Raw genomic sequence first — 8,813 nt, forward strand, 5'->3', positions numbered from 1 at the left:
CACATAATAATTCAAGGTAATTTAAAAGATTACACTCATTGAGCACATGGTTTGTAAGTAATGGATGGGGTATCAACTAGTAGCAATAGAAACAAATATCCAGTAAGTAATTTCTTCTTCAGTGTATCATTGCCTTAACTCCCAAGAGTAGGGTGACTTTTAGTTGCTGCATCAGTGAACTGCATTAGTTTAGGGAGAGCTGATGTAGCTCTCAGTTGCAGATTACTGGATCCCTCCCTGCTTCATACTCTGGATTACTCTTCCTTTCTTCATTTCTGCCCTTCTCTTCAACCCTCTTGCTGATCAGTTCTTTCTCTTTGCCCATGTATCTGTTTCAGATGGTAGCTGTGTCAGTTTGCAGTAGATCAGCAAGATTTGAGTCTAATCGCACCTTAGAGGACAACAAGGTTTTCAGGGTATAACTTTTTGAGACAGAAAGCTCTCTTTGGCTGCAGTCAGACACATTAAATAATGCACTTTCAATCCACTTTCAATGTACTTTCCAACTGGATTTTACCAGCTCACACAGTAAAATCCAGTTAAGTGCACTGAAAGTGCATTGGGAGTGCATTATTTAGTGTGTTTGATTGCATCCTTTGTTGAACTTGTTTCCTGCTAGACAGTTTCTATTGTTCTGTTATGGGTAGGACTTTTTAATGATCTTATCCTCCCAGTTCTGCATGCACTCTTCTCTACACACCCACAGGGAATCTAGCCCTTTAAGTCTGTACTGGGAAACTGGCACCCTACCAAAGGTGCTGCCACCACTGGTTCAGAAGGCTTCTTTCAGCTTCAGAGGCCATTTCTTGAAAGGTGCAACATCATTAAAGGACATAAAAAGTTTTCCCTGCCACAGAGTTACCTCCTCTGCTTAACTATGAAAGTTCAAGCAATGTTGCCCTTTTCAGTTATGGAAAACATAAGAAAAACAGGTGAGCTAGTTTTGGAGCTTTTGGAGCAAAGGAGAAAATTTTGCCTGAAGAGCAATATGAAAAGTTTAATATAACAATTTTGTTTCATAGATTAGTCATTGAGATTCTTGCTCTTTGAAGTTTCTGGCATGCCTGTGTTGCAGTTGGAGTATGGACAGAACTAGTTTCCAGAGTCATCACCACAAGGCCAAGGTCTATGGTCATGTAGAGGACTCATAAACCAAGAAGAAATGCCTTGCCTATCCATTTCCCCCAGGAAATGAGAGGCTGCCCAGAGGCTTTTGTGAGATTGCTGATTTTTCAATACCTGATGAGGGGACATATGAGAAAGGCAGCAGAAAATGGCTGTCTTATGCAAGGGTTAAGGGCTTCAGTCTCTCCATGTACTTTCCCCAAGAAGAATATGGGAGATCACTTGGCTTTTTTTTGGAGCAAGAATGCAGTTCTGTCTGGCTTCGTGTAAGGGGATGTGGACTAATATGCAAATGAGTGAAACAATTGTGATGTCAGGGGTGTGGGCTAATATGTAAATGAATTCCTGCTGGGCTTTTTCTAAAAAAAAAAAAAAAAAAGCCCTGGAGATCATCCTAGAGACTTCTAGGGACAATATTCCACAATCCACATCCTGTGGTTCGCTCTTCATGTATTTACCTATTTCCTAGTTGAAGATTTACCAACAGAAGAGGAGTACTTATTCTTTGTGACTCTGTAACCCTGCCAGGAGCAAACTCAGATATATAAGAAGGTAGAAAATGGGTGTTTGTGTGTGTACTTGCATTTAAGAAGGGCAGATGGAGGAGGGTAGTGGTATGCTTAGAGCGAGGAGTACTAGGGAGCATCTTGCCTGCAAACCTTCAGACCTAGAGCAGTCCCTAAGTTTAGTTCAGTGCCCATAAAGAAAGCTGTAGTGTTGGTTTTCAATGAATCTATCATTTCTTGCAAAATAAATGTGGACTCTGTTCATTCTGATCAGGCTTCTTGTTGCCAAAAAAAATGTTGTCTCTAGAGGCATAGGATTTGTCCAGTGGGGGCTTCCTCCCTTCATTAATTGTCTAGCATCAAGCAAGCGAAATCCCAGTCTGTGGAGAAAAAGCAATTAGATATTTTAAGCAGTGATAAAAACACAACAAATAATCAATTTCTATGGCATTAACCAGCTACCAGTCCAGGAAAAGTCTATAAGGGAGAGAATTTATTGCAGAACTCCAGCCTGCTTACAAAGCATTGATCTTTAGTGGTAGGCAGAGATGGCTGGATTTAAGAAGAAATTCCTAATTATTCTTGCTTTTCAGGTTTTTTTTTTTTAAAGATTACCCTAGGAAAATAAAATCCAGCAAGATCTGTACAAAGACCTATACTGAAATGGCTGTTTGATGCTTGTTAAACTGTATTTGTTTACTTTTCATAAGCAACCCACCAGCAAATTGTTTGGAGGCAATTAGATGTAATCTGATGCATGGAACCTCATAAAAGGGGGCAGCTAATTGCAGTAATAACACATTGCTTTTTGGAAACATTTATTATCCTTATTTTTAAATGCTTTACACACCTGGAGAGAAAGAAAAAGAACAGGTACAGAAATACATTTCCGTATACTGTGGGAACTTTGAGCTGCTTCTTTTAAAAAAACATATGTCCCCTCTTTATGAAAAGTTAATGCCATACGGTACTTAAATTTGTATTAACCTTTCCAGTACTATTTATTTATGTTAAATAATCCCACATTAGACTCTTGCTCACACTACACAAAATGAAAATGGGATGAATAACACTCATTAGAAAGACTAATTCATCCACTTAACTTAAAGACATAGCCGACTAGCTTTGAAAATTGAATATAGAATTAAATGTTCCAAGACATATTCAGGAGAGATACCCCCCAAAATGGCTAGTGAAGTCTCACACTGTATTGCAATGTTTGGCAGGGCTCTGAGGACTATATGTGTAACTTTCTCAACATTTTAAATCAATAGGAAAGGTATTTCTTATATATGCACCAATGTGGACAATTTACAATGTATTCCTAAAGAGAAATGCACCCTTCTTAGTCAATTGAATTCAGCAGTCTTAGAAGGGGTTCAGGGGAACTCAGTGGATTTAGAAGGGCATAGCTCCTCATAGGACTGCTCTGCTGTATTACTCTTGTATGCAAATATATGGAGACATAGTATTGTATCTTTCTGTTCTCAGGTATTTGATAGATATTATGTATATACACATCAAACATAAAGAGTATGTTGATTGTAACAGATGTTTCTTCAAAAACCTGAAAAATTATAATTGGACAAGAGTTGAACCACCCTTCTAAGTCTTTAAAAAAACATACTATTTCCTACTCTATCTTTGTTTCTTTTGAGGACTCCATATCACAATACAAGACCAGTAAAGTCAGAATTAGGGTAAAACCAGAATCAGATTGAAGATTAACATGGCTCCTTATCACTCCTCTCATATTCTGACTAGGAATAAGGCCCATTGTGAAGAAAAACAACAGGCTCTAGAAAGAGGCTCTAGGTGAGTGCCCTCTCCCTTGCTGTCTTCTCACTCACCCTTCAACTACCATCTTCAACCGCCTCTTCCTCTCAACTACCCCCACACCCTTGGAACTCCACTACTCCCCTCACCTGTGACATTCAGTCATTCTTCACCCTTGCTGTCGTGGCATTCACTCACCACCCCCCCTCACTGATTTCCCACCCACCCTGCAGCTGAAACAGATGCCAGCTTTCCATTCTCTCCTGCATATATATGTGTGTGGGTGGGTGGGTGTCCCCATGTCTCTGGTGGCTCAAAGCCCTGAAACAGGTCCAGACTGGAGAGAAGAAAGAATAATTATGGCAGGTGCGGGGGCATGATGACAGTCATACAGACGCTGAAGTGCAGCATGCCTTTTGTTTGCAGTGTATTGTTGCTGCCTTTTCCTGTCATATTTTGCCTTGCGGTGCTTAGCATCAGCATGAGTTTGTGCTGTGATCTGTGTTTTTTGGCCTGGCATGGTTGTGTTAATGGTATACCATAGAGTATATGCCTCAAGGCAGCCATTTTCTGTAGGGGAATTTATCTGACTTCAGTTTTTTATCTCCTCCCCCCTCCCTGCAGCATCTACCTAGGAAAAGTACAGTCTTTTTCCATAATGTGGACCAAAGCAGGAAGGAAGCATAGTCAGCGGGGTATAATGACACAGGCAAAGCAGCCATTTTCTCCAGGGGAGCTGACCTCTGCCTGTGGAGAGCAGTTGTAATTCTGAGTGATCTGCAGCCTTCACCTGGATATTGGCAACAATGGTTCTCCAGTCAGAAATCTCTGGTTTGGAGGTGGAGTCGATACTATGGTAGCTGTTTGAGGTCTCACCCTTCCTCAAACTCCACCCCCTCCACCGCTGAAATCTCCAGGAATTTCCCAACCCAGGGAGTTGACAACCCAGCCAACCATCATCCTACTTTGATTTGACCCTCTGACTTCAGCTTTCCATATCCTTCCCCCTCCCTGCAGTTCTACCTAGGAAAAGTTCAGTCTTTCTCTGCAGTGTAGACCAAAGCAGTTTACATCATTTTCCTGGAGCAGTAAATCATCTCCAACCTCACCTGGAGATTGGCAGCAATGGCTACAGGAGAGCAATGGAGCCAGTGACCGCTGGGAGGTCAGCTTTGTGGGCCTTTGAGGGAGGTGGCAGAGGGCAATGGTGCCTGTAAGGAATAGCTACCATTAAGTTGTGATGTTCTGGGGGCTTATCAGTTTCCTTTGCCTGTAAGTTCTTGCATGCCCCTGGGTTGGCCTGCTAGAGGCAATATGCTTGTTTTGACTGCATTCACCAGTGGCTTTTGCTGTTAACTATCCTTGGTAGTTTCCCTAATTTGTTTCAATCTGCTGGTGCCAACTAGTTAAGTATGTCCTGATTGGCTGATTGGTTCATGAGCTGAGGCATGGACATCTGAAAATATGCTTTGTTAGGGGAGTCTGTGAAGTGGCTATATCATTGATCCTCCCACAACCTGGACTGCCTGGCATGGGATGGTGTCTACCCTCTGAAGCCTGCAAGCAAGAACAGTCTGATGAGCCTGCACCTGATGAGGAAGCCAGCATGCTGTTAATGTATAGCAAGATAGCTTTCAGTCAGACGTAACTCAATATTATTCTTTCTTTTATTTGCTATTGCTTGTGCCTTAGTTACTGCTTGGCATATATTCATTTTAATTTGAGTAGTTTACTAAAGCTGAAGTATTTTCTTATCCTTTGGTGTCTGGAGTTACTTACTGAGAGCTTGCAGAAAATCTCAGAGGAGAACCTGGGAGGCTAAAAGTCTCTGGTAACAGGCTTAGACCCTTAGGGCTTCTGGCTGGCCCAGATGGCTGTGGCTCAGCACCTTGGAGCAGGAGTGGTAAGGTCTAGATCTCTTGAAGCTCCTGGCTGGCCCAGGTGGCTGTGGTTCAATGCCTGGGAGCAGGAGTAGGGCTCTCTAGGACCCTACATAGGTCTGGATCCCTTGAGGATCCTAGGTGGCTCAGGTCACTGTGGCTCAGCACCTGGGAGCTGAAGTAGGGCTCCCTAGGACCCTACATAGAAGGTCTAGCTCCCCTGAGGATCCTTGCTGACCCAGATGACTGTGGCTCAGTGCCTGGGAGCAGAAGTAGGCCTCTCCAGGACTCTACATAGAAGGTCTGGATCCCTTAAGGATCCTAGGTGGCTCAGGTGGCTGCGGTTCAGTACCTGAGAGCAAGGGTAGGGCTCTCTAGGACTCTACATAAAAGGTTTGGATCCCATGAGGCTCCTGGCTGGCCCAGGTGGCGGTGGTTTAGTGCATGGGAGTAGTCGTAGAGCTCTTTAGGACCATACAGTGGTCATGATTTGGAGCCTTTTCTGCCTCAACAGCAGACACTATTGCCATTATATGAATATACCGTATCTTTTGTACAGAATTTGGATATCATTCATTTCTGAAAACCACCTCACTTCCCTTTTATAAACAGTGATTCCTTATTGGCTGTTCTGGTTACTGGGCCTGGATGACACTGTTAGTCCTGCGGTCAGCAGTTCTGACAGAAACTAAGAAAGAAAGCTAAAGCTGCCTTAACCCACCCTCAAATAATTAGATTAGCCCAAGCCAGTACAGCAAATGACCCATTGTGCTAACTGTAGGCTTGTCTGGACAGAGGCCACGTTCCCCTGAGACCCCTGGCTAAACTACACCATACACACCCCTCAGGTCAGGTCTAGATTCACCATGAGGCAGACATAGTCTTGCAAATTCCCCATTGTGAACTCAGTTCCCAGGCATGAAGGACCCAATTTGGATTGGGACTGTGAAGCACAAGGAGGGAATTCTAATGCTTTGCCCCTGTGCTGTTTTACTAATATGTAATGGGTCTGGTGAAGTGCTATTTTCCCTGCTGGTGAAACCTTCATGTACCCTGTCAATATATGCTCACTCCCCCAGTGGGACAAATACCCCTGAGGCCATTTCAGGTCAGGAAAATGGTATGAAGGTTGAAGCCTCCTCTTTCGCGTACCACGCCCATAATCCAAATTGTGCCCTGTGAACTGAAGTTCCAGTTGGAAACCTGCAAGTGCCTATGCATTGCATGGCCCTGGGGGCAAAATGTAAAATGTAGTCAGCCTGGTGTAGTTAGACCCTAATGGGAAGTTAGACCCTAGGAGTTAAGAAGTGGTACTGATAGATCCAGGGGTGAGATAGAGCAGAGCCTTATAGGTCTGTGAGTGGCCCCTGTTATATCAGGGGGCCAAACTTAGCTGTGCTCATCAGCCAAAACGGTATGTTTTGAAAGCAGCACTCCAGGATTAATAGCATGAGAATGGGTAAACCCTTGGCTCTTGGGAGATACTTGTTCCTGATGCATGTTCCAAAGGCTGAAATCGCACAGAATACAGCAAGAATTTGTTTTCACCGTTGCACAGCAGTAAGGCACTTCCCTGTGATACTGTCTGTAACAGGGGAATGACTATTATAGTTCATGAGGTGAATGAGGGACTGGTCTACCCTCACCTGTGGCTGCCTGTCCTGGCACACAAGGACTTGCTCTGCCTGCTTCCTGGGGCCAAGACAAGCAACACCTTGCTTTCACTTAACAGAGAGAGGCAAGCAGTCCTTGTCCTCCCTTCCCAAGCAGATGTTGGGACTCGTCACAAGAGATACTTGTCTCAGCTGTTGGATGCAGGAATCCTGCTGTCTCTATCCAGAAGCCAAGACAGCTCTCCCCACACCACTTGTCCAGGGTGGTGGGAAAAGGCAACTGGCTGGTCAGACCACTCATGAGACAATCAAATGCTAAAGGACCCAAATGCTGGAAAATTCAAATCCCTCTGTGGAAAATAAAATGAAAGCAAAAAGCCACAGCTTCATTCAGGAAGGGAACTCTTCAGTAGTGCTGCTTATTAAAAAAACAACAACCCAATCACAGAATGCCAATCAGACAGTGAAAACCTTGTTTAGATTATGGCATTTACTCAGCCTTTATATTTGCTGTGTACTTGCGCATGTGAGCACTCATATATACTCACATTGTACCAAAGTGGAACCTGACAGCCACACTTGGCATGTGATCATGACATTCTTTGGCACACTCCCAGAATGCCATGTGGAGCTATTTGTACAGTTAGGCAAAGACCCTTGCAGCAGAGGAAATACCATCGGAAGTACCGCTGACCCTCTATGGCCTTTAGTTCCGTGCTGCTTCCCTACTTATCACTGGCCTGAATTCAAACCCAATCTCTGGAGAAAGTAAATCAATTGAACACATGTTTGGTCTGAAAAATGCCATTTTTTTGGAAGACCTGGAGATATTTCCTTATGCCAGACCATTTTCTTTGCCCTGAAGATTTGTCAAGTGCAATTGAATGCATGCACATCACAAGGCATGTCGGTGCCAGAAGAAAATAATTTCAATGTGTCCTTTAGTGCTTCAATAAAATACAGGCAGGCAGTGTTGAAACAAGATGCCTCGTGAAAGTCCCAAACACTTCAGCATTCTGCATTTCTTCCAGAAACTTGGAATTAAAACCAAATTTTTTTGGAGAGGACCAAATCAACAGGTTTTGTGTAAGAAACAAGGCAGCAACTGCAGCAACCTCTTCTCTGGTCTCCTAGGCAGTTGTTTTTAGGCAGAATAATTGATGTGCTTCTCTCTCTCTCTCTCTCTCCCTCTCATGCACGCTCTCTCTCAAAGAAATAATAGGGAAAAATCTTTAAAGTTACAGTTATTGCAAATGGTTTAAGTAGATCAGTCTTAATATGTTTAAAATATGTTTCAAAATACACCTATTCATTAATTTCAGTTTCTGTAATTGTGGGAGGGTTTTGATTTTCCCAAAACATTTTACAAATGTATCAAGGATTAATTATTGGCACACACTCATCATTTTTAGGGCTTAGTTCTTGGAGCTGGCTACCTTCTATGTCCCTGGGCTATGTGTCTGTTTTTCTTAGGCTTGTCTTGCAACAGAATTTCCTATTGAGGATCACTCGGGTTGGAAGATGTTTGAACTTTTCAATAAACTGGCCCCTCCCAGTTCTCACTAGGTCGGTGCTATGAGGATTGTTTTGAATGGATAAGGTTTCCCTCAGTTCTGTCTACCATTGCTGAAAGTAAACTCATACTATGAAGGTCAAACTCCCTGCCTCTTTCATTGAAAATATACAGAATTGGATTCAGATATTACTACTGAAGCAAGAGCTCTCTGACAAATCTGGGTGGGGAAAACTGGGACATTTTAGTCATTAAAAGCATTTTCTGCGGATATAAGGCACTGAGGGAGGTGGTAGCAGTGGAAGGCAATGCCTGAAAAAAGTATTATTAATGCAATTTTATTTTGCTTTTTCTGCTGTTATGACTTTAGATCAGTGCAGAAGGAATCATACAGCTGCAT

The sequence above is a fragment of the Heteronotia binoei genome, chromosome 3 (genome assembly GCF_032191835.1).
Source record: "Heteronotia binoei isolate CCM8104 ecotype False Entrance Well chromosome 3, APGP_CSIRO_Hbin_v1, whole genome shotgun sequence".
In the NCBI taxonomy this organism is placed as follows: Eukaryota; Metazoa; Chordata; class Lepidosauria; order Squamata; family Gekkonidae; genus Heteronotia; species Heteronotia binoei.